Raw genomic sequence first — 25,944 nt, 5'->3', positions numbered from 1 at the left:
TAAAAACCTAGCATTTATATATATAACCTATAACAAAAAAATAAAAAATAAAAACAATTATGGAACTAGAATTGAAGAAGTTATATCTCTAATTGCTTCATCATAACAAATGATGAAAGATAATATATCTTGCATTTGATTTCATTTTTTTACAGCACAGACACATAGTTTCTATGTGTTACAACACTAAACTGGTATCATATCGATCTCTTGTCATCATAATGTACAAAACATTGTTTTCCCCAAAATTAATATCATCTCGACGATCTCATCGACTCGTTTAGAGTTTAGACTCATCGATGGATCGAATGCAAAACACTTAACATACTTGAGTATGTATATATGCATAGGTACATAGATATATATTGGCCAGGATTTAAGATTTTGGGAAAATTGTTGACAACTATATATATATATATTCTTTGTACCTCAAGATTTAAGAACATTTGAAGTTTGCAAAAGATCATAAGGCGCCCAAAGCGCATCCAACGGGCACGCTTTATTCCGATCTAGTCTAACTTCCCTTTGCCGCTCCAATGAAGCAAACTCACTGGGCCGGGATGCAAATCCCGGCACAGCCCTTCAAAATTATCCCCTCCTAACCCATGCTGGTTCCATCTATGATCCACGGGCGCTATTTTCCCCGCGAAAACTAAAAGAAAAGGCGGCAACAACCCCAATTCGTATATCCGCATCCGTTTCTGAAGCTCCATCCATTCGATAATCTTGGTGGTGTAATCCCCTTCCCGCCATCTGACTAAATCGATCACCATAACCCCGGTGTTGAAGTAGCAAGCGTTTCGGTCCGAAAATGTGACAGAGAGTGAAGGGTTGGACCAGAAGGTTGGAGTGAAGTATGATGTGAAGTTGGCGTTGCAGTATTCGGGTGCCGCGAGTACTTTTTGGTCCGTGTCCACTCCGAAGGACGTATTGAATAGCCTGGCAATGTCGTCTACGAGTATTAAGTCGGAGTCTAGATACACAACCTTTTTGACACATGCGGGTAAAAGGTCCGCTAGGTAGTTGCGGGCGTAGTTGAGTGGGCAGTCGAGTGCGGAGCGGATGGAGGTTGAGATGAGGCCTAACACGGCCGAGTCGTCGAATCGATACACGTTAAATCTTAGATACGGGAAAGAGGTGGATATTATGAGCTGGATATTGTCGGTGTGTGCGGAGGAAGATGCTACGAAGTGGAAATGGATGTTTTCGGGGCAGGAGTGTTGGAGGACAGAGAGGATCGCCGCCATGGAGCCGCGGAGGTACGCGGCGTCTAGGGTCATGGCTACATGGACTGCATTGCCGGAGCATGTGTCATGGGCAGGAGGGCAGTTGGGTGAGTTGTAGAATTTGGGTGCTTCTTTGAAGGTAGCGGTGGTGGTGGTGGTGGTGGTGGTGGTGATTATTATTAGTGGTACAAGGGTTAATATTAATAAGAGAGAGAGGTTTAAGAAGGCATCTCTTTGATGAAAGCATAAGATCTCTCTTTGTTTTGTTTCTCTCTCTCTCTCTCTCTCTCCACTTATCAGGGGAGAATGATATGGTGTTGGGACAGTTTGAAGTTTCAAACCTAAAATGTGTTGGAAAATAGAGTAAATAGTTTAAGATTGTGTATTTTAATATTAAAGTTGTTAAATAGACAAATAAAAGCAAGTTGTATTTATCCCAAGTTTGGATCCAAAGATATTTTCTGTATAATTGAAGATCTAATAATGATAATTGTTAGGTTGTTTTTCCTTTTATTTTCTTTTGTGAAAAGACATTTAATGTTACATATCATAACTATGGTTTGAGTTTTTAAAAAATACAGTAACAACATATGCATCTTTGTGTGACACATAGGATTATATACATATATATATATATATATTATGAGAGGGATAATTTAAGAACCTTATTTAGTTTTAAGAACTTAATAACTTTATTTTTACCACACATTTAGGTAAATGGATTAAATTAAGTGGTTGACATTAAATTTGATAAAAATATTAAAGTAAAAGAGAGAATAAAGATATAAAGTGATTACACTAATTTAAACATCCGTTATACACTTATACCTATATAAAAAGTCAACTCGTTGCGTAAAAAATTATGTAATTCTTTTACATATATTACGTATGTGTAAAAAAAATTCAAAAAAAAATTGTTACGTTAAGTTCTTTTGAGTTTTTAAAACTCAAAGTGATTCTCAAAAGAAATCTATCCTATATAAATAAGTGAATAATGAAGAGCTGTGATAATATTAACAATCAAACATGACCAATATTGAAATATACATGTGTCTTATTTTAGTTTTGCGTCCACAAATTTTAACAACGCGTTACCATTGCCGCCTTTGAAATTCTTATTTAACACCGCATGCAGAATTTCTTATCTAACAACGCGTGTACATTTGGAAACTATTTTAGGAATAACCAAACCATATGCAATATGTGGTGATTTGAATTTGGGACCATGAGTTCTAACAATACATTAGCTAGAACTATCATGCACTTTTTTAAACTCTTATTTATCATTGCATAAGAAATTCTTATTTAAAGTGTATGCACGTATACAGAAACTAAAAACTTAAAAACAACTAAAATGACCAAATACGATATTCGTGTATATATTAGATAATTATAATTCTGAGACAACTAATTCCAATAAAGAAAACTGTGGACAAACTATAAATAATGAAAACAACTAAGAATTTAGCATTGGCATGCCTGTAATAAGTGTACTTTTACCGATAAATTTAAAAATATTAACTAAAACTTATAGAGAAAAGAAAGTTTAAGAAGAAGATTGTAAGTTGGAATGAGTGAATTGCATAACAAAGAAGTTTTCATATAGAGAGCGGCTATAAGCATGTTATCTTTCAGAGAAGCACTTGTAGTAAAAGGTGTTAAGGATTGATATCGTACGTGTGAATTATAGCTCGATGCTAAAGATGGTAGGCAGGGGCGAAGGTGGTTACTACCGTTTTCTCCGTTAATAAAGTAAATTTCACGATTTTTTTCGAAAATTTTTATAGGTATTAAGCGCCGTCACTGTCAATTTATTTTTCCAAAAAACTACCGGTCACCACCAATTTTTTTTAAATATAATACCAAATCGTTTGATCTTTTTTATAAAACCTCACGATTTTTATAAACAAAAGTTATAAAAATTATAAAAAACTTAGTTTTTAATAACACTCAAATTGGCTTGTTGTAAATTTTTACATAACATAACTTAATAAAAAGAACAAGTGGGAATTCTTTCAAAACAATCGCCCTACCTGCTGCTTCCCTTCTACCCTGCCTTCTGAGTTCTGAGTTCGTCACCGCCCACCGCCCACCGCCATCCGCCGGTCATCCACCGCCGCCGCTCATCCCCGCTCATCCACCACCGCAAGGTAATAGTCTATTTCCTCTACCTTTGTGTTGTTAAATCAAGGATTATAAAATTAGGGTTTGTAATTATGAATTGGGGATTTGGAAAAATTAGTCAACTAAGTTTGTAATTGGTATTGTATGTTGAAATTTTACTCTAACTTACCCTATTGATTCTTCTTAATTAGGTAAATCATGAAAAAGCAAGATACAATTTTTTCTGTTTTTTTTAAAAAAAGTATGATGAACAAAGGTACTCACCCGCCTCTCGGCTTTCGTATTATTATCATATTATGAATATTTTAGGTTTTGTTTTTTTTTAATTGTAAAAACAATCGTTTTGAAAGAATAAAAAAAAAATTAGATATATAGATGTCATATTGTTTGATCCGACCCGGCCCGAACCACCGACACGAACCGAATCGCCGACCCGAAAATTTTTGGGTCCGTGACTTCGGTCACCGCCATGGCAAAGCCCAAACTTCGCCACTGATAGTAGGCACATACTGGTGGGATACGAAGATGCGGTAGAAGTTTGGAACCTGGTAACTAAATGATCCAAACTACCGTCAATACAATAGTTTCGGTCAAAGAGTGTTGAATTATCCGATAATTTTCCTTATTTTGTGGTGTCCAAAATGCTTACTAGATCGATATTCATGGTCACTTTGTAGGTCTTATGAAAGACAAGAAACAAAAGATCTTTCATAGAAGATCACGACGTGAGTCAATAAAACCAAACAGTCATTTCTTGATAAAATAATGGAATACATGCACCTTTTAAGTTAGAATACGAGGTGTGCTTTTGTTTTTAAGTTATTAACCTCAAGCTAGTATTCTAGCATCTTAGCTTGTCGTTCATCAGTAATACTCTGCCATTAAGAAAAGAAATAGAGCAAACAGGATATTATGCATTTTTGCATCTTTTCTAAACAATTGTATACCAAAACCACATAGCTCTTAAACGGGTTATAAAATCTCATTAAATTAAAAATTAATCTTACAAATTATTTGATATGAAAATCCTATAAAATAGAGATATACTGAAATTTAATATCCAATTTAAAAAGAAAAAGATATTATTTATAATTAATAAACAATTTTATAGTAAAAACATAAGCGGGTCATAGGTCACCGAATCCAGATAGCTTTTAAACGGGTTATACCATATCATTTATTTATGAAACCATTTCATAATCAAACCCTATGTATATTATTAACTTTCTTACAATAAAGAAAATTAAAATCCAAAAAATAAATATTAAAAAATGAAAAATATAAAACAACCATTCTCTCAAGCCATCAGATTGCTTTATTTGTAAATGAAGGCTTCTCACACATTTGACCCGAATTCATGGGTAAAGGTCTCACCAAACTCAAATAGCTCTTAAACGGATTATAACATCTCATTATATTAAAAATTAATCTCATCAAATATTTGATATGAAAAATCCTATAAAATAGAGATATACTAAAAATTAATATCCTATTTTATTTAAAAAAATATTATTTATAATTAAGAAACAATTTTATAATAAAGAAAATAAACGGGTAATGGGTATCATCAAACCCAGATACCTTTTAAACCGGATTATAACATATCATTTATTTGTGAAACCATTTCATCATCAAACCTCAAGTATATTAATTATTAACTTTCTTACAATAAAATTAAAATCCAAATATACATATATAAATATTAAAAACAAATAATATAAAACACTCCCCCTTCCCGTAATACGAGGGATAAAATCTAATATACTTATATATGTTATAAGAGTGGTAATTCCATTAAATAATTGGGTTATCATAACTATGGCTTATTTTAGGATGCAACTTATTATAAATATATAATAGTTAAATTAAGAAAAGTAAAAAATAAGTAGAAAGAGTTAATGTTGGCTACAAAATAGGATCGGGGGCAGATGATCAAAAGTCGTCATTATTGGCGGGTGCTGTCAATTTGACTCTAAAATATATAGCAGCGTTCATTACACTCAATTGAATTAAATAAAAATATAAAATTTCACTTATTTTAATTAAAGTAATCTCTTTTTATAACTTTGTCTGTTTCTACTTTTTGGCTAGCCATTTTACCCGATGTGCGTTGACTTAAAGCAATAAAAAGTTAAAAACATTTTATTTACTATATAACAAATTATATATTATACAGAAATATCACAATTATATAAGAAAAGAAAAAAAAAAAGCAAAAGGGGCACGTACTAGACATTGTGGAGCCCTGTTAATGGTGTCGAATGTCGATGTCGTAAATGAGAGGCATCCACGTTGTACATGAAAAGGGTCAATTCAAACACTATAAATTCCCACAACTACCCTTATTTTTCTAGCCAACCGTAAAAATGTTATTAAATTTCATATGGTAAAATCAATTTCAAAATAATAATAATAATAATAATAATAAAAAGTACGGCTATAAAAGAAAGGGAAGCCGACATATTTGAAACGTGGTCAATCAATGATAGATGAGCAAACTTTCCATACACTAATCTTTGGGCCCACTCTATGAATTAAATTACGTTTCAATTCAAAAGAAAAAAAATAAGACGCTCTGTTTTGTTTTACTTTAACGGTTAATTGAAATCACTGATGAGTTACTAACTCATGCGATCATTTTCATTTCAAAATCAAGAGGAAATCCATTTACAGAAAAAATCCCAGGGCCCAACTTGAGCCCCCCCCCCTATTTATTGTCTCAAGTAGGACTTGAACTAAAGATCTATTCCTTATTAAATTGAAGTTTTTTAGTGCCTCATCCAAACAATTTAAACTAAAGATCATTGACGATGCATTTGTTTTTAGCTTTATGTTTTACTTATATGTTTGTTTTTGAAAACAAAAACTGTCTCCAATCTGATTTCATGTCTGCAACTGAAGATATGGTGTGAATGTCTGCAATCTGAAAATATAATACTGTTTGCTTTATAAACTGGATATCGTCTACATAGCTGAAAATTAATTACCTATCATACATATCACATTAGATAGAATTTATTTAACATTTAACGTTTGTAGACTGATAAAATAATTTGTAGTGGTGTACGAACTGTGGAAATGGGTGGTGGACGATTGGTGGCAGACGATTGTGTTAGGCGGTAAACGGTGGTGGTGGATGGTGGGTGGTGGTGATAGACAGTTGTGGTGGGTGGTGGTGATAGACAGTTGTGGTGAGCAAAAATCGGTATGGTACCGGTACCGGTACCGATCTGGTACCGTCGGTACCGAATTGGTACAAAGGTTTTGAGTTTTCGGGACCGGTACGGTACGGTACCAGTATTTCCTGAAATTTACCTTAAATAACGGTACCGTGCCGGACTTCGGTACATGTACCAAATTCGGGATCGGGATTTTCGGTACCGGTACCGGTCGGTACCACGGTACCGAGCTCATCTCTAGTGGATGGTGGTGGCCGACGGTGGGTGGTGGTGAAGATGGACGGTGGTGGTGGTGGTGGTGGCGGGCGGTGGATGGTGGTGATGGACGGTTGTGGTGGGTGGTGGACAGTGGTGGTGGTAGTGGTGGCGGAAAGTGGGTGATGGTAGTGGACGATGGTTGTGGCCGACGGTGGGTGGTGGTGGTTATGGACGTTGGTTGTGGCGGGCGGTGGGTGGTGGAGGACGGTGGTGGTGTTAGTGGACGGTGGTTGTGGCCGACGGTGGGTGGTGGTGGTGACGGTCGGTGGTGGTGGACGGTGATGGTGGTCGCGCACGGTGGGTGGTGGTGGTGTTGGACATTGGGTGTTGATAGGATGTGAAGAAGTGTAAAGAAGTTGAACAATAGCTTATTTTTTAAGACGATAAAAGCATTTTTCATATCTTTTTATTCTAAAAAAACAAGCAGTCTTTAGAAGTTTATGTCTACGCGTCCGCAGAAGTAAGCCTCCTGCAGACGTTTTAAGCAAAAACACAAAGAACCTTACTAATTCAAACTGATATTCGCGTTTATTGTCCGTTATATTGCCGAGTTATATAAATATACCATGTTCCCCAAAAGGGTTTTCTCGTCCTTTTGTGGTGTTTATGAAATGCTAGAAACGACATGGTACAACATGGCTTGAAAATGGCGGTTGGTAGTGTCGTGGAGGAGGCTAAAGGCTAAAGCCCTTAGTTTTATTTGGGTTAGAAATACGGGTTTTCGCTCTCGTTGGCATATTGGGGAAAGCTTGTTTTCTTTTTAAATTGGGTCTGTATTGTATTTCCTGGTGATGTTGCTATGTGGTTCGGGTCGAGCGGATTCGCTGGCCGACTTCGTTGAACCTTTTTTTTTTAATATAATTTTGTTGGCCTTTCAAAAACAAAATCAAACCGACATTTATTACCTGCGCGTTTTGGTGAATTTGTAGCAAATGCAAATATTACATGTTAAACTGCATAAAAGTTTAACTTATTCGACAATTTATAAAAAAAACTTTTTATGTGAAATCAGGTTATAGAAAGGATGCTAATAATATCCAAAAACATATGTAAAAAAGTCAAGCACATTACGGAGGGAGCGTAACTGAAAAAATAGACATAAAAATGTTGAATAACACATAAAAGTTGCGTTGTGTTTACTCAGAATTGGGTCTAAATTAATATAACGTATAATAATTATAACAATAATAATAAGGCCTAAATAAATTTATTAAGTATAGAATTTAATAAAATTAAAAGTAAAAACCAGAATGGTTATTTTGTATTTTGACTATATTCTAATGAAAGAAAACCTAAGTATACGATATGCAATAGAAGCTGATATATTGAGCTTACCTATATATATCGAAGGAGAAAAATAAAGAAAATTAAACCAATCAAATATTAGCTTTACCCACCAACTACCAATCAAAAGCAACAAAACTGATTGGTAAGTTTTTGTGAGCGTAAATTTTTTTGCAAAATAATATATAGGTAATAACTAGGGTTATCATTTTTACTCGAAACCGACCCAAAAAAACCCGCACCCGAACTCGAACTAACCCGACCTAAAGAACCCGAACCCGAACCCGAGAAAAGACTAACCCGAACCCGAACCGAAGTAATTTGGGTTGGTTCTCGGGTTTGATTTATAAGTTTCGGGTACCCGAATAAACTTTTAGTTTTAAATTAAATATATTTTTAGGTATAATAAGCTAAGTCTTAGCCACTAAAGTTATCATGATCTAGCTCTAATTGACTGTTGTCATTCTAACTTATTTATTATTAATTTATGTTTTTCGTTTATTACTAATAGCAACCGAAATCGAACAACCAAATCACGCCCGATTGAATAATATTAAGACGCGAGTTAGTTTTACTCTTCTATTGAATTGTTTTATCAAGTTATGTTAGTTTGTTATTTGATTATTTATGTTATAAGCAAAAAATTATATATTATTTTAATTTTAGCATTGTAGTTTTTAATTTTTTTTTGTTTTTGTTTTTTTTTTCTTTTGTTTGTTTGTTTTCTAGAATACTCGAAACCCGATTAATCCAACCCGAAAAACCCGAACCCGAATTACCCGAACCCGAAAAACCAGTGAGAGATTTGGGTTGGGTTTCGGGTCAAGATTTAAAACTTTGAAACCTAAAGAACCCGACCCGAAAAACAAACTCGAATAACACCCCTAGTAATAACAATGACAAGATTATTTGACTAAAATTACAAACGGTAAGAAGAGCAGTATAACCATTAAGGCTGGTCGCTATGGGCGACTTTGGGCGTGGAGAGGGGGAGCGCAGATGGGATGACCGGCGCCTTCTCTGTCACACCCCGACTAGCACAATGCGGAAGCATAAAACGGGAATGTAACAGACACCTCTGGTATCAACAACATTGTTTATAAAGAACATTACAAACTAATTTACATTATATTACATTACATTATTCTATCATTGTTTTACAATCTAGGTGATACAAACAAAACTAGTTCTTTAAATTATATGAACTTACTACTAATATTCTTGCTTCTATTCACATAGCATCAACCACACCTTGCACACGTAGCAAATCATCAAGTTATTCCAATTTAGGTACTCCTGAAAAGCAGTTTAAAATGGGTCAACTACTAGAGTTAGTGAGTTTCACGAGTTTCCAGAAAATAGTTATGAATATTCACAAGTTAACACTTGTAATCATGATATAAGTATGTATGTAAATGATGTAATTATTCTAAGCTACAGTGAAGCCTTGACTGTTTGTGCTGCGTGCATCCATTTCCCACGCCCAATCAACCACTGTGGCCCCCTTTCCGCCCACAATATGCCCCAAGTAGCTATGTCTAACACTACATAGCGTGTTTGTGTAATTATGGTCATATGCAAACGGGATAATGTCTCAGCAAACCGTGCTGGCCCCGCCTGGGTTTGTCAAACCAATAGTACTATTCACAAGCCACCGGCTCGAAGTTAATCACTGTGTTAGTGGGGACTTTAATGTGTTAGCACGTAGATAATTCACATCATCATACGTTTCAGATAAGTATATAGATATAAGCAAACATGCTTTTCACCCCAAAAGTTCGTAAAACAGTTCAGGAAGTGGGGTCATGAAATTCACAGTTTAGTAGATACTCAGCACTGTGTCAGCTCGCGGTTTGTTCGGTTTGCTATCCACTAGTTCCTATAATCAATATTATAATAATATTAATATTATTATAATCTCAATACTAAACTGGGCTGTATAACTAATCTGGATATAGCTGGAACGCCCAGAAAGTGGCAAGGCTTAGGTTGTGATGTTGTTTAATATCTAATACTTAAAACTGAACTTGGCTTAGTTTCCCCGTTTTCTCAGCTGGGCCAAGTTGTTCGTTTACGCGTTTTGAAAACAGTTATGGGAAAATAAGCTTGGGTAAATGTGTTGGTTAATAAAATGATTAAGTTATAAAGAAAGATCACATATTGGGGTCCCGGATTAGCTACGGGGTCCGTTTCTGTTTATTCAGTTTGATTTGAGAAGAAACGTGCACAATCTATCCAGATTGTCCAGGTTTCTCATCAAAAGGTTCTTTTTTACTTAATTAATCCGAAAATATGATTTTTGATCACTCTTGGTGTTTTGATATTCTCGCAGGTTCGTTAATCGCGAACTTGCCGGTTTTTATTAAAAATTGAATTTGTTTAATCTTCAAATTAGCATGATTAATTAACCATTAATCAATAAATTATGAAAATTTAGCCGCTTATCAAATAAAATATGTAGATTTTTATAAAAATATTTCTGGAATTAATTACTAATTTATTAATTTATAAAAATTCATTTTATCAGCTATATTTCGCCTGAAAATCGTCCGTTTATCCCAAACGATTTACAAAAATTCCACAAAAGTTCCTGAATACTAAAATCATGTCCCAAAACAACATGTATCAATTCCATAATGCAATAAGCTTGTTCAATATTCTTTTCGGCCCAAATTCGGCTATAAAAATTCATACGAACGCATATGCACAAAACACCCTTAAACGTTTCCAAATGATCCCAAATTTTGTATGTGATCAAAAAATACCAAATATGAGTTCCCCACAAAATTTCATAATTTTCCAAGCATTTTAACTATTTTTCCCAAATAAACGTCCCAATTTGGTAATAAATTCGCCAAATATTCTTGGATGTTCGAAAAATTACCAAATTTGAACAGGGACTCAATGATATAGTCCCTGATATCCCTGTAAAATTTCAAGACTTAAAAATATGTACATCATAATCTTAACCTAAACAGCCCGTAAACGAGTGTTTCGGCATTACCTTAGCGGTTTGGTTCGTTTCCGCCTTTCTAATCAATTTTTCAAGCTCTTGTGCTCCTATGTAAGCTAGATACAAGTCCTATTTCACAAACCAAGAAATTTTTCATCAACATAACAGCCCTTGAGTTAGGGTTTCGGCTAGTGCACAAAAACAAACTTTTGAACCTTAAAAATGCCGCTTCAACCCTTTAATCCGTGTTTATGGCCAAAAAAACTATCAAACCAGGTTCCTCACCGTGTGTATGATAAAAACATGTTTATGGACCATTTTTAGAATTTTTACATGGCTAGGAATGATTTTTGGTAATTAAAACATGTTTATATGTTATTAAACATAATTAAATCAAGTTAAAAGTGATAAAAATGAACAAAATACCTAGGGTTTCTTGGAAACTTGTTGAAGAAGATGGAATTCCAGATTGTTTTCACTAAAATTGATGTTACAAAAATATCTTGTTGGTTTAATATAAAACAAACATGCTTAGGGGGTGGGGTACAAAAATTGCGGCCGGAACCCTTAATAGGCCTCCTTTGGGCCCATTTTGGCCCAACATCTGATTTTTCAAGCCCAAATACGAAAAGCCAAACACAAATTTAGTTCGGGTTCGGTTTTTGGTGCGAAAAACTTATCGGGTGCGTTAAACAGTGCGAAAACGAGTGTTTTTCGGATAGTTTTGTTTAAAATTATAAAAACATATTATATGTTTGTACAAATCGAAAATATTTCACGGATCGCTTAAAACATTTCAAATAAGTGTTTGGTAAGTCTTTTTCAGTTTAACGGATGATACAATGCTTGGTTTGTAACTATCTTTCGCGTTTAAATCTATAGCGGGTAGTTAAACGAGCATGTTTTCGTTTAACTTGTTTGCTATCGAACTAAGGCCAGATTACTAATATTTTAGCTTATATTAAACGTATATCACTTATAGATGGCCCCCCGGGATATTTGGGTCATAACCCGACCCGTTCGGTTAATCGTTCGTTTGTTACGCAAAAAGCGTATACCTTGTTTTGGCTCAAATGTCACATTCTCTCTCTCTCTCTTCCTGTTATACACACACATACACATATACATATGCATTTATATATATAATGGGGGTGCCCAAGGGGGCTTTACTCATAGCGGGGCGTTATAGAGAAGGGCTTCGAAGCCCTCGGTGCCTACGTGGCGCTGACGTGGCACTGTGGAGGGGCTTCGAAGCCCCTAACCATAGCATACAGTCTAAATGGAAAACAATTAAGGAACTCCATATAAGATCCGTGCTCTTTTCTCTTTTATTGATGTGTAAAACTTAAAATTTGATATCATTATAAGGTTTATTTAAACTAAAGTAATTGAACTGAGCTAACATAAACAATGTGATTGTTTTCTCTATAAGGGTGTCTGCAACACCCATAGATCAACCCAACCAAAATTGAATGCCACCTAATGAACTCGCTACCCTAGCCAAACCACTTTCGGGTTCAAGTACCTAATTTCCTTTGTCAAGTGCATTACCTAAGCTAATTACGCCATTTTACCCGTCAATGCAAAACAAACCGTAGGCTTACCCACGAAACACCCCACTTACCCTAATGTATCTAATAACTAAATAGTCAAGCCAAACTGCTATTACAACATACCATTATATTTTTAACTTCTTTTAAATAGATATACAACATGCGTCAAAATTTGTGTGACAATTATTAATAAATATATGTTTCTAGCAATTTTTTAGTTAATAGATTGATTATTTTTGTTATTTGACCCAAAATGCAGATTATTTTTCATTAACTCAAATGAGCTTCAACAAGCCAAACCATTGGCTATGGTAAACGATTTAATCGAGAACTATTTATAACTAAACCCGATCAATTACAAAATTGAATCATCGATTAGAAGGTCAGTTTCATCCTAGAACCGAACCTACTCACATTCATGTCTAATCATTACATTAAATATAACAAAATCGCCAACAATATGAAAGTGTGGATAATTGGAGTTTTCAACTTGTAACAACGTGAAAATGAAAGTGACCTAGATGGAGGATTTTGCGTATAACAAATAGATCAACTTGTCATAGGCTAGCGATAAAATGTAGATTGGGTTGAGATGTCTCTCTCTTTTTCTAGGATTATTATAGGTTGTGATCTGCATAATTTGTTCTAGTTTAAAAGTTAATCCTTTTTAAACTCGGATATCTTTTCTAGTTACTCGCACTTACTTTGTTGCACGTATGTGTTGACTGCATTTTGTGTTCCCCGTTATGTGATATCCTTAATTTCAAGTAAAGTTGGTTATTTCTCACGTAACCCTCGAATGAATTGTTGGGGGCATCAACTTTAAATATACAAAGCTTCCACGCCAATTTTTCAAATTTAAAACATAGAACCCTTACTAACCCACGTCCCCACAACCACAATGCTATTATTATAACCTTTTTGTTGGTGAGATAGGAAAGAAAAAGTTAATATGAAGATACATGGATGAGTGGATGGTAATTTATACAACCTTTTCCCCATTTTAAAGTTTTTAAACACAATCGATTTATTCTTTTTATAGATTTTAGAATATTGTGTTTCATAAAAACTTAGTGATAGATATAACACTATTCCTTACTTTTCATATTTTTTTATGTCAACTAACTAGAGGGTTCTAATGGTTTAGTGGCTCTTAAACGGCTAGAACCATTTTTTTTAATAAATAATGATATCTAATATCAGGACTCACCAAGCATTTGGGTCGAGTAGTTCTTGTCATGACATCAAAATTTTGGAACTTAAACTCATCAATTTGTAAAAATGCTAAGCAATATAGATAAAAAAACATTGTTTAAACGTTAATGGCTATTTAAATAAAAAACAGTTCAGATATTAAATTTTACAGATTACATACTTAGATCCAAATATACAACATTATGCCATTTTTAAAAATATTACAACCAAATCATTAAAAGGCTGCCAAAAGTCCCTTAGATTTATATATATATATATATATATATATATATATATATATATATATATATATATATATATTTTAATTTAATCTCATTTGATAAAACCAACCAAACGATTTACAATGAAGTGATAGGTAAGCGGGCAACAAGCTGCGCCGCAACCTCCTTTTGGATAGCAAACCCAATCCTACTAAAAACAAAGTTTTAATTCTTATGAGCCGATAAATTATTATGTATGACTTTTTTAACTAAATTAAAACGGTACGTATCATGAACGAAAAACAGAAAAGTGCAAGCAATAAGTATAAAGGAAGATAGCACCATTCAAGTGTAAACACCTTTTTAGCACTCAATGCCTGATATGTTTGCTTTTTGACCGCAAAGAAATTGAATGAAATTCTTGCGTACGTACTATGCAACACAATTTATGACCATAATGTCAAAAGTTCATGACTTCAAGCTTTAAATAGAACAAAATCTACAAACAGACATAGTTAATGGAAAATTCCTAAAATAATCCTTTTTAGAGAGAGTCCTCATTTTAGCCATTTTTTCTTCAAAATCTTTTATAATTTGGACTGGCCAGACGCTTTGAGAAAAGATAAAAATAATGAGAGAGCAGGCCAAATTTCGAAAGAAAGTGAGGTAGGAGACGAGATTTTAGGAAATAATGAATGTAAATTCCAAATTATTTTGTAATCTTGGAGCAAAAGTCCATATTTTTCCAAATATTTTTTATTCATAAAACCGTCTTGAGATACTGCTTTTGTATGTTTCCTACCTTTCCGGTCCATATTTTCAAATTTTTGGAAAAATATATTTTTGACAATTATACCCCTTAACCACCATCACCACCTTGAACCACCACCACCTTGAATCACCACCACCAGCGACGCCGTCGGCCCCACCCCATCACCACCACCGAACCACCACCACCCCCACCTCATCACCTCCTCTCCACTCCTCCAATACCTGCACACCAAGTGTATGAGGAAATGGCAGTCGAGCCAGAAGTAGGGTCAGATTCTCTACTAGGCTCATTCAAGCATTTCACTCCTAGTCTCCTCCTCCTGTAACTCTTCAATTTCAAACCAAATCAGGAACTTAATTAGTATTAATCAGAATTCGTATTAAATGGGTGGGTTGGGAACTGTATGCCCGAGATATGGAATCAAAATCAGTTGGAGAGGAGGCGGTGGAGAGGAGGTGATGGGGGGGGGGGGGGTGATGGTGGTTCGGTGGTGGTGATGGGGTGGAGCCGACGGCGTCGGTGGTGGTGGTGGTTCAAGGTGGTGGTGGTTCAAGGTGGTGATAGTGGTTAAGGGGTATAATTTTCAAAAATATATTTTTCTAAGAATTTGAAAATATGGACGGGAAATGTAGGAAATATAAAAAAACAGTCTCTCAAGACGGTTTTATGAATAAAAAAGATTTTGAAAAATATGGACTTTTGCTCAAAGATTACAAAATAATTTGGACTTTACATTCATTATTTTCCAAAATCTCGTCTCCTACCTCACTTTCTTTCGAAATTTGGCCTGCTCACTCATTATTTTTATCTTTTTCCAAAACGTCTGGCCAGTCCAAATTATAAAAGATTTTAAAGAAAAAAGGGCTAAAATGGGGACTATCTCTCTAAAACGGGCTATTTTTAGGAATTTTCTCCATACTTAAGCATATGTATCTTCCTTTTCGAATATCAATATTCTTTCATGCAAGATCATATGAAATAATCAAGTAAGATGTTTTTTATATGCTCGAGAATTATAACCGTAAGATAATGGTAAAATAGTTGATTTAATATTATTGAAAGATTAAGTTACAATATATAGAAATCATAACAAAACCCTAACAAACCAAATAGCCCATGAACTCTTACTAACAAACCCTAATCTGATATATCATCTAATAATAACATCTGTTGCGACGTTCTATGTTCCATTATAGTAGTCTCCTTAACTTTTGACGGTTTCACAACGAACTGTAACGTTATTACATGGTAGTGATTTTGCTAGTCGTAGTTACAAGATATGCTACTGTGAATTGTTGTAATTTTATTTATGATAAGGGTTATATATATGTGAGCAGAAACCTCATACATTGCACTCTGTTCTTGATGTATTCTACAATTTATATGTAACATGTTAAACCAACACCTTCTCTTTCTCTCTTTAGAATTTACAAAATATAGAGTGGTAGGTGATATTCCTTGCTTAGGCAATGTGTAATGGGCGAAAAATGTTGGGCGACAAGGGGCCACCGGGGGGGGGGGGGACCAAATGTTGAGCATTGTGTAGTGGGCAACAAATGCTGAGCTCTCGTTGGTGTTTTACATAAGTTTGACTTCAAAAAGTCAAACCGACCCGAGTTCCAAGCTTTATTTTTTTTGTTTTGTGTTCACTCCTTGGGTTAGTATGCTAATTTTTCTGCAAGTTTAGTTTGTTTAGGACGCTATACCATATTAAACTTGCTTATGTTTAATTTTGGATAAAGTTTGGTTATTTTCTACATGTAACTTTTAAAACATAAACTACTAAAGTTCTAACCAAATAATAACGTTTTTACCATGATGGAAACCAACCCGACATAAAAACCGGGTTCGGGTCCGCTAAAAATGAACTACTCGTTTAAACCGTTTTTCTTACTTTTTAGGTCCGTTTGACTTTCTTGAACAAACCAAACTCGCAAAAATGGATTAACAAATATCGCAACCCAATTCTTAATGAAATTTACCAACTTGAATATTTTTTTTACAACGAAAACTTAACTAAACCAATTATAGTATATATATTTTTGTTCAAACTCTAAAACTCCAAACTTTAAACAAAACATATCGTCGTCTTTGTTATTTATTTCATGTCCATTATTTTGAATCTAGAATTTATTTTCTAGGACCGCTCGCCGAACTGAACTTGTCCGGTTCAGCTCACTTAAACGCTTAGTTCGCTTTCACTCGCTTACTTTAACAAGCGAGTTTTTCATTACCCCTTTTTAATGATTTACAATATTTTTGGGGTGTAGCACGTCTCAAATTTTATTTCGTTGATTGTGCATTTGTTTACAAACCGATTCACATCATATCATTTGTGTTGTTATTATTCATTCATACTATTTAGGATATATACGTGTGTTATCTGCAACGTGTTTATTGTTTTATGTTGAGAGTTGAGACACAATCGCAAACGCAAAGTGGGAGGGTCTGACGGGACATACCTGCGCCGCCTAACGCTTCAACTTCGGTGGTTATGCTTGGTGGTTCTCTTTTCCTCTATTATCACGGCCTCGGCCAAAGGAATGGGAGGACAACATTATGTTTGAATTTATAGCACATGACGATTGTTGAATCTCAATTACACACACATACAACTTATGAAAGCTCACCAACATGTGTATACACACACATACACATACACATACACATACACATACACATACACATACACACACATACGAAAAAATTATGTTATTATTTTAAACATGCTACAGGTTGATACGATGAAGTGCAATGACAAGAAAACTAGATCGACCTTAGGTTTTATTCAAATGAATAATAATTGTTTCATTTTGATGTAATGTTATTTGTCTTATTATCAAACTATCTGTGTATTTGCAAAATTATGTAATAAAATAAATATATGCCACTATTAATAGCGTTACGAGCTTACGAGTGATTTGTACATTGCACCCGGGCGTATTCCACTTAAAGCCGGGGTGTTATAGGTCACAGGTGATTAATTCAGTTAATTTGGATCTGTATGAATATGGAATGAAGACCCAAGATGACCAGTACGCAAAACAAAGCAGAAAATGAAGATTGCTGGTGAGAAGATCGCCGCGCTACGCGATGGGGTTGAAGACATGTCTATTGCGATACGCGATGTACTAGTTTATTTAAAAGGTTGACTTTTAGTCCATCGTATTACGCGATGGACCCTGGAGAATGCCATCCCGATACGTGATGGATGCCAAAGACGGGAATGTTAGGGTTTTGCTTATTATAACATTCTGATGGTCTAAAAAACATTCATCATGTTCCAGAGCAGTTTCCAGAGGCTTGAAGACGAATTCTAAACTTTTGAATCATCAAGAGATCATCCCTAATGGCATTCCTCATTAGAATTAAAGATCTTTGGATGATGATGTTCGGCTAGTCTTCTTGAGTCATACACGGGATGTAGAGTATTGTATTTTTAACATGTTTTAAGAACAACTAATTGTGATTGTTTATTATCGATCTATGAGCATTGAGGTTTGCTATTATTGTGCATTAAGTCGGTTTAGGTTTATTTTGATCAGAACGATTTGCTTGCCTGTTGCTGTGATACGTGTTCCTAGGGTTGTATTAATTAGTTTGAATGCGATAAAGCATACAATTTCCCTTAGTTGAGTCACACTAACAGGGAACGTTTGATAACTAGTGTCGTGTGTTAGCGATTGTTGATACCTAAGGTTTAACTAGTTAACCAACCTGATTTGATTATTGATAATTAATCTGTTAAATGACATGAGATTGTTGTTTGTTACATGTCTGAACTCCGGGTGTGATTTCCTTTTGTTAATTGTTTTTAACTTTGATTAATTTCTTGTCTAATATAAAAACTAATCTTTGCTAGTGTGACCAACACTCTTATTTGCCTACTGTAACATCCTAAAATTTATAATGTTGAATAAAGAAAGTTACGTTTAGTGATTTCGCGTTATTAATTAATTGATATCGAGTAAAGAACGGATCATGGACTTAGATTAATTGAGATGGGTTAAATGAGAATGGGCCTTAGGTCCATGGGCTTTAAGGGATATAAATATCCCCTAAACCAAGCTAAAACCCTAAACCCTCATTTCATTTCCATCATAATCTCTACACACTCCAAACACACCCACACCATAAACGAGCAAGATCCGAGAGAGAGTAAACGATTAGTTGTGATTAAACAAGTTAAACGAGATCCAAACGAGCACAAAAGGTATGTTCTTGACCTTTAAAGTTTATGTTTTATTGAATGTCCTTAAGCTTAAAGATCCAAGCTTTATAGTTTATACGGGATATATATACGAACGAAATGGTTAGGGAACGTTAGTGGGTGATGTCGAACCATAACAAGGGCATTAAAATCGCCAAAATGCGTGATAAAAACCAAACCCGTAGCGAACTGGGCAACTTCGCCTGCAAACTGGGCAACTTCGCCTTGAAAACGGTAACTTCGCATTCAAAGCTTAACTTCGCATTCAAGGCTTAACTTCGCCTACGGCCAAGTTCGCCTAACTGGTAACTTCGCCTAAGGCCAAGTTCGCCTAATTGATAACTTCGCCTAAGGCCAAGTTCGCATAACTGATAACTTCGCCCAAAGCTAAGTTCGCTTAAGGTTTAACTTCGCCTAAAGCTAAGTTCGCTTAAGGTTTAACTTCGCCTAAAGCTAAGTTCGCTTAAGGTTTAACTTCGCCTAAAGCTAAGTTCGCTTAAGGTTTAACTTCGCCTAAAGCTAAGTTCGCTTAGAAAATAAATTAGCTCGACCCCAGCCAGGGGCTCTGCCCCTTGGACCCTGCTAGGGGCTGCCGCCCCTAGACCCCGCTGCCAGGGGCGCTGCCCCCGGACCCCCGTTCGTTGTGGGTACTAGTTAAGACTAGAAAGATGATATGAGAAGTGATAGTTAATTGATACGTATACTTGTTATACAGTCAGTCGTGCACAACTGAAGAAAGGGATTACGATTAACGGTGAACGTAACCGTGTTTAGGTGAGTTTCTAGCCCCAATTATGGTGTCATGTTTTCGGGGCTGTGTGCATACTCAATATGTTTATTAATACGCTTATCCTAAGAGATAAGTGTATGCCTTATGTGAATAATAAGAAATGTATGAATGATGGCTTGACGGTACGTGAACGATCTTCGGATATTGCACGTACTGTCAGGTTGTAACGCTAAGTATAAGGTAAGTATGATATGTATGCTTATGTGTATGAATGTGATAAAGTAAATAAAAGCAGGAAAGGATGGATGTACGGTAACGAAGAGGGAATCGAACCTTACTAATATTCGAGAACTAGGGAACCGAACCCTACTAATATTCGAGGAAAGAGGGAACCGAACCCTAATAATACTCGAGGAAAGAGGGTACCGAGCCCTAATAATACTCGAGGAAGGAGGGTACCGAGCCCTAATAATACTCGAGGAAGGAGGGTACCGAGCCCTAATAATACTCGAGGAATGTAGGGCGTAATGCTCTTTATAACGTAAGATATGAAAGTAAGTTAATACAAAAGAAAGTATGAAAGTATGAAAGTATGAATGAAAGAATATAAGTTTATGTGTATTGCAAAGTGTATGATTAACTAGAACTCACTCAGCGTAGCTGACTTTTAGTATGCACGCAGGTGAGTAGGATGAGGCAGCTCGCTTGAGGAGACACGTGGCACTGAATAAGAGGCTGACATCGGAAGACTCAAGACGTTTAAGTTTAATGTTACGTTTATTTTGAAAGATAAAATGATGTTTTAAGACAAGACGTGTTTTATTATGAAATGTTTTATGAAAGCTTTTATATTCCGCGAATGTTTTAATTAACTCTGATATTTAGAACTGCGTTTATGAGTAAATCCAACACGAAAGTAGGGCTACCGGTAACGGAGCCTTACACCTACTTCATAATTTTAGGAATTAGTTACACACTGCTTATTGAGAATCACACAACCTGTTTGAACCCGGGGTGTGATTTGCTTTTGTTAATTATTTAAACTTTGATTAATTGTTCGTCTGATATAAAAACCAAATCTTTGCTAGTGTGATCAATACTCTTATTTGCCTTCACTTCATAATGCTAGGAATTAGTTACACATTGCACTGACCACATACTCCTCGTTTTTCGACACCCTACTTGCCCTAACTAGTTTAAGGTGATTATGATACTTGTTTAATATTGTTATTGACTAGATCATGACTTCCTAGATCAAGAGGCCATCCTTTGTTAGCAACAATTGAGAAAAGAACCTTATTGTGTTAACTTTGGCAACTGAAGAAAAGCTTTCTGAGTATTTAACTCCATATGTCTGAGCATACCATTTAGCGACTATACAGGCTTTATATATTTCAACACTCCCATCTGTTTTATGTTTAATAGTAAACACCCAACGACATCACACAGTTTTCTTTTCTGTCGTAAGAGAACATTTTTCCCATGTGTCACTTTTAGCCAGGGCTTGCATTTTGCTCTCCATGGCTTCTTTCCATTTCTTTGATCTTAAGGCGTGATCCACATTATTTGGGGTTTCCTCTACATATAGAGAGATAGTGAAAGCTTTAGCTTCCTTAGATAAATTTTCGTTAGCTATGTTTGTTATAGGATACCTTGAACCTTTAGTTTCTTTTTCTGGGAGTACCGCTTTGAAGGAATTCCACTATTTGATCTTGGTGGAAGCACATATCTTTTGGGTATTTCTCTTGTGTTTCCTAATTACCATGTTCTATTTCATGATGAATATGATTATTTTCGGGCTCTCTTGAAGAATCATTATTTTGATTAGGTTTAGGTGTTTCAATGCTTTGAGAATCAAGGGGTTGAGAACGAATTACCTCGGACATCAAGTTAGGAAGATTTTGTTCAGTGGCACTGACTATTTCGCTATCGATTTGTGAGGATGTATGCGACTCACTTGGGGATTGTGATTAACTTATTCTGATGACAATATCCATTTCAACCAACACAGTGCGCCAATATACTCTTTCTCATTCAGACCACTCTGTTGGGTGTTGTAATAGAATTCAGTTTCGAGGAAATCACGATTCATCATAGTAAACATGTGACGCGTTTTTGGATTATAACATCGGTACCCCTTTTGGTAGACCCCATACCCAACGAAAACACATCTTTTGGCACATGGATAAAGTTTGCATCGATTTGTTTTAGGTATATGGACAAAAACGAGCAACCAAAGATTTGAGTGGTAAAGTGAGAGGAGGAGAAATTTTAGTGAATTTTGTTAGGGCTTGGATTGGAGTTTTTAGATTAAAGACTTTGGTTGGTAGACGATTGAGAAGATATGTGACTATAGCAAGAGCTTCGGGCCAAAAGGTGTTTGGAACTTTAGATTCAATGAGTAAGAGCATCCACATTGGGCTACATGTACCAAGATTTGATTCCATGTGGCACCAAGAAGACTTGGGGAGGGCCGGGGGGGGGGGGGGGGGGGAGCTAGAATCAACCATTGTGGAGCACTGAGGATTGTTGCAGTTTGTTTCTACAAACTTGTAGCAGACTTGGGCTGCCCACCCTCTTATTCACACTATATATATATAGGGGCGGGATCTAGTGAAAACTCCTATTAAAGAGAAAACTTTAAAACTCCTAAAAAACTATTTTAACTTTTTTTGAATTTTCTTGTTTTTTCCATTATTCTTATATGTTGTTATTGGTTAAAAAAAAAACCCCCTTGTCGGTAACCTCATCGGTGTAGTGCGCATGTGCAATAGTGTGCATTGCATATATGCAAAAGTGTTTGTATTGCATAGAATACAACACTATTGCACATATTTAAGATACATTATTGTATATATGCAATATAAGACTAATACACACATCGAATACACATTAGTACGTATGTGTAATACAACATTAACGCACATGTGCACTGCATCGACTTTTATTTTATTATTAGTTTCTTTCATATAATACAACACTACTACACATATATAATACACAAATATTGAATATATGCAACTAAACACTATTAAACTCAAAAATACATAGTAATACACATGTGTAATACAACGGTATCGCACAGTAATACGTATGTGCATTACATCGGGGTTTTTTTTTTTGTTTTTTTTATTTTTTTTCGAGCAAAGGGTAAGAAAATATAAGAATAATAGCAAAAACAGAAATTTGAAAATATTTTTTTATTTTTAATTAAAAATAATTATTTAAGAGTTTTTAAGTTTTCTCTAAAGATGAGTTTCTCTTGATCATCTCCATATATATATATATATATATATATATATATATATATATATATATATAGATTCATTTCAGAAGTTTACTTATTGCAAAAAGTGCGAGAAGTTCTTCTAGCCAATCATATAATTTTCTTTTTATTTTATGTTTAATTAATTACTAGGGCATATTAGTAAAATTTCCACGCTTTGTTTTTTGGTAACTAATAAATAAGTTAGGAATTTCACCCATGATTTTCTTTTTATCTTTTTTTTATATTATATTGATTTTTAATTTTATATTTATTTCAAAATTCTTTTTACAATTTCAGAATTTTATATTAAAATAAGAATAACTCATTCCGAATAATTATCCTTACACATTAAAAATACATGTTATACATCAATGTTAATAGCATATCCTATACACATCATACAACATATCTTACACATTAAAAATACATGCTACACATCAATGTTACCAACATATCCTACACATCATACAATGCATCATACAACATATCCTACACATTAAAAATACATGCTACACATCAATCTAACAATATATTCTACACATCATATAACATATCATACACATCATAAAACATATCCTACACATTAAGCAACATATCTTACACATCATACATCATATCCTACACATTAAACCTATTTATCTTACATATAAAATAATACATATCAAAGAATACATCCTACACAGCAAACAAACAAATAAATAATGCAATGCAACCCTTACATTAAAAAAAGGGCTGTGTTCAAAATTATTCATCATAATTGACATTAATTAACGGTTGTAGTTAACCATTAACTAAGGCATAAAATGGGGAAACGGCCTAGGAGTGTTATACACAAAAGAAATGCGTATCCTTTTTCATAAGAATCATGTTGTAACAATGTCTTATTAATTAATGATTTTGCTATTTCAATTGTGTATCACTGATTAAACACAATTAATGGTTTAGATTCATTTCTCGCACTTCTCGTTTAATACATATACATGATACATAAAAACATACACCAACTTGTCTCAAGTGACTACACAACATTAGTTTTACCTACACTACATTAGATATTCCTACACTACATTAGTTATACAACACAACATTTGAAAGTGCCATACACTATATTAAATATGTCCAAAATACATTAGTTATGACTACGTAACATGTGAAAGTGTGCCTACACTACATTAGTTTTGCCTACACAACACTAGATATATCTTCATTACATTAGTTATAACTATACAACACTTGAAAGTGTGCCTACACTACATTTGAAAGTGAGCCCACGTTACATCAGTTTTGCCTACACTACATATGATATGTCTACACCACATTAGTTATGACCATATAACACTTGAAAGTGTGCCTACCCTATATTAGTTTTTCCTTTAATACATTTTATATATCTACACAACATTAGTTATAACTACACAACATTTGAAAGTAAGCCTACATTACATTAGTTTTTCCAAGACTATATATGATATGTCTACACTTCATTAGTTATGACTATACAAAATTTGAAAGTGTGCATATACTAGATTACGTAACTTTATCTACATTAAATAAGATAAGCCTACTCTACATTAGTTGATTAAAAAAAACACTTCACATTAGATATCAAATAAAAAAAATTAATTAGCCATGTGCTAGAATAAAATAATTTTAGATCAAATGGATTTTAATTGTTCAAATTTAGATGAAATAAATAATAATAATAATAACAACAACAACAACAACTTATCATTTGTTAGTAACTTAACATTAATTAAACCATTAATGAGTATGAGTTACAAAACAAAACATTTTATATTTTACTAACATACCCTTTTATTTAAATAATAATAAATTAAAAAAGAAATCATGTGATTGATTATAATCTCTTCTCGCACTAAAAAATACTTCTGAAATGAACCAAATCCCATATATATATATATATATATGCATACATATTTAATATTTTTAATTGATCGAAAGTTTGGCTTTTGAGAAAAGTTTGGAATATGACATGGCGATGATTTGGCAATTTGTATGGGTTTTTTGTTGTGGATGCTCTATGGTCCGGGTTACTTCCAAGAGGATACAATTTTTTTGTTCGACCAGACCATTTTGTTCAGGTGTGTGTGAGCATGAGGTTTGATGGATTATTCCTTTTGATTGAGAAATTTGTTTCATGGAATCATTAAAATATTCCCCACCATTGTCAGATCGAAAAATTTGGATTGATTTTTGAAATTGGTTTAGGATCATGGTATGAAAGGTTGTAAATTTTTCGAAGACTTCGGATTTGTGTTTAAAGAAGTACATCCAAGTCATTCTAGTGCAACCATCAACAAAGATAACAAAATAGCGATAATTTTGCCCTCTATAATTTTAGCCAGTCCTCATACATCTGAGTGAATTAATGAAAAAAGAAATTCAACATTAGTGTCATTTGGTTTAAAAGTGTGTTTGTAACTTTTGGCCAAACCACAAGTTTCACATGTTGACGTGTCATTGGAAGGAAATAACTTTGGAAATATAAGATGTAAGTAACCATTAGACGGGTGTCCTAGCCTTCTATGCCACAACCAAGCTTCTTTATTAGTACTTCCATGAGCCAACATCACAGTCCCTTGATGAGTCACCTGGTTCACATAATACAATCCTTGGCATTCAATATCACGTCCAATAATCGTATCCGTCCTGATGTCCTACAAAATACAAAAGGTGGGATGTATTAGTACCGTACAATTCAATTATTTGGCAATGTGAATGATTGATAATAACTTATGTGAGAAACGATATATAAAGACAATTTGATAACTTCATCGTTGGTCAATTGTTCCTCCCCCTTTAACGGTAACAAGTTCCCCATTTGCAGTTTGAATATGAGTTTTTATGGGTCTGGTTTTTGAGACAATATCCGATAGTTCAAATATCACAGTGTCGGTGGCACCACAATCGAGTATCCATGACTTATCCCTTTCATCACAATTTTGTACCAT

The 25,944-nt window shown here is 34.5% G+C and overlaps 1 pseudogene; it reads right to left on the bottom strand.

Annotated features, from left to right (window-relative positions):
* Nucleotides 1–242: 242 nt before the first annotated feature.
* Nucleotides 243–25,944, bottom strand: LOC143538875 (putative galacturonosyltransferase-like 1 pseudogene; annotated as a pseudogene).

The sequence above is a fragment of the Bidens hawaiensis genome, unplaced genomic scaffold (assembly GCF_021521415.1).
Source record: "Bidens hawaiensis isolate Kalapana, Puna unplaced genomic scaffold, B.hawaiensis_p1.1 tig00011744_1, whole genome shotgun sequence".
Lineage (NCBI taxonomy): Eukaryota > Viridiplantae > Streptophyta > Magnoliopsida > Asterales > Asteraceae > Bidens > Bidens hawaiensis.
This window is presented reverse-complemented; position numbering and strand designations above follow the sequence as displayed.